The 2,500-nt window shown below is 32.3% G+C and overlaps 1 protein-coding gene across 5 annotated transcripts in view; it reads right to left on the minus strand.

Moving 5' to 3' along the window:
* LOC125035458 (zinc finger protein 888-like) overlaps positions 1-2,500 on the minus strand; it is a 21,691-nt gene that overhangs the window by 18,271 nt on the left and 920 nt on the right. The window lies entirely within an intron of this gene.

The following is a 2,500-nucleotide window of genomic DNA, read 5'->3' on the forward strand; positions in this document are numbered from 1 at the left end:
ATTTTTTTTTTTACCACCGTCATTATATTTTTTTATCCCCCTTTTCACTTTGATTTTTTTTCATATGTATCTTAGTCTCAAAATTATCTAGTACATTCACTTCGAGAGAATTTCAAAAGCTCCGCTAAAACTTTCTTTTTCATAAATGTATCATAATGACTGCATTGTTCTGAAATTCTGGTTAAGCTTCTTTTAAAGTCTAAATTTAGCTGGTAGTTTCTTCGCCTAATGAACTTTGAATGACATTTTTTCATAACCGATTTAACACAAATCTTATAATCTTATTACTTTCGCCTTTCCCAAAATCATAATTATCATTATTAAATCAAATTATGTAATTATCTCTAATGATTATTCGCGGATAACCTGCCATACGTAATCATGTCCACTGTATCTTTAGCTTATTATGTTTACACATAGGTTGCTCTACAAGTGCTTAGTCACCAAGGAGTCAATCACTAGTACTATCTCACTTGTTTATCCTTCTCCTTTTATTTTTCTTTAAACATATAACGGCATAATAATCATACTGTCCATAAAAAATAATAAAAGCATCAACTTGAACTGTATCAGAAACAGAAAAAATAAATAAGACAATCGCAAATTCAAGGAATTGCCTGCCCGTTGACTCGTGTGCTAAGCGCTTGTGGAGCCATCTGTGTGCAACGAACTTCACACACACACACACACACACACACACACACACACACACACACACACACACACACACACACACACACACACACACACACACACACACACGCACACACACACACACACACACAAGGATAACCATCATTGTTGTTGCTAATTTAATAATTAATGATTATCACTTATTGTCTTCATTAATACCATAGTTATCATACTTGTTATTGTTTTTAATTACCATTATCAGTCTTATCATTATTATTATCACTGTTATCCTTATTATAACCATTATCAATAGTTATAATAATCACTATTATCGAAATTATCCCTATTGTAATTATTAACATTACCATTATCATTACAATCATCATTACGGTTATTATGATTACCATTATCATCTCTATCATATCACATCATCACCATCACCCCCCCCCCCCCCATTCCCCGCTCCCTAATCTCACCCACTCTTGCAACAGCATGCAATATAACTGGTCCACTGCAAAGGGTAATTCGACATATAATGACTCACAGACAGCGGTCGCTTTGTAATGGGAATCAATAGCAGGTTGCAAAGGCGAAGTTGAGAGTGCCGGGATCACGTGACTGCAGAATGACGGTGGGAAGAAGAACAGTGATAATTTTCACAAGAAATCAAGGAAGTGAGAGAATGAATAGATGACATTATAAACGAAATCAAGAATCACTCACACACACACACGCACGCACACACGCACACACACAAACGCACGCACGCACGCACACACACACACACACAGACACACACACACACACACACACATAAATATATAAATTAGTTTGCAAGCAAGCCATAAGATACAGCGAATGAATAAATAAGTTACATTATACACATTGAAAAAAAAAAAAATCTAAATATCTGCCTAATATAAGATTTATAAAGTTTGCACTGATTATGGATGTTCGCTAATTTGCATAATTCAAACTCATTTTCTTTTCACGGAGAACGAAAACGAGTAATGACAAAGAGCAAAATAATTAGAATGATTAATGAAACAAACGAACAAAAAAAAAAACATTACAATAATAACTGCAATAATAGGGTTATTATCAATAATATTAATAACAATGAAACAATAAGATTAATATAGATAACAACAATTCTAACGACAATGCAAATGTAAATAACTGTTAACAATAATGATAATGAATTAACGTGAACTTGCGTGCTAGTGCTATAATTAATCATAGAACGAATACAGAGGTAACAAAGATAATCATACTAAAAATGAATATGATAAGGATGACAAAGAAACATATAAGAACATCTGTAATAATAAGAACGATCTAAATAAAATAAACAGCTGCGTGATCAATAAAAGAAAACGGTGGTAAGAATGATGATGATAATAGTAATAATAATAATAATAATAATAATAATAATAATAATAATAATAATAATAATAATAATAAGAATAGTAAGTTATAAGAATTACGATAATGTGAATAATTTAGAGATTAATACTGACCCAAATAACTGTCAAACCAGTAACAGAAGAAATGATGCTATCTATCCCACCTTTACCACACGCAGAATATAGTCTATATTAAAAGGCATAATCAACACACAGCTGAAATAAAGTAGTGTATGTCGCAGTGAAACACAATACATATTTCTACGAACTTTCACTTTGTTATTGTCAAGGAACACCCTAATTTCACGAATCACTTGAAAAAGTGAAGAAGAAAAAAACAGTTCTGGATAAACACGTTAATAAAGACGAAATGCATTTCGGACCGGCGTGAGAAGTGAAATGAATATAAATTTCTCAATGACTTAATTAGGGTTCCGTAGCGCGATCGAAACGCATGAATG

Source organism: Penaeus chinensis, chromosome 19 (genome assembly GCF_019202785.1).
Source record: "Penaeus chinensis breed Huanghai No. 1 chromosome 19, ASM1920278v2, whole genome shotgun sequence".
Classification (NCBI taxonomy): domain Eukaryota; kingdom Metazoa; phylum Arthropoda; class Malacostraca; order Decapoda; family Penaeidae; genus Penaeus; species Penaeus chinensis.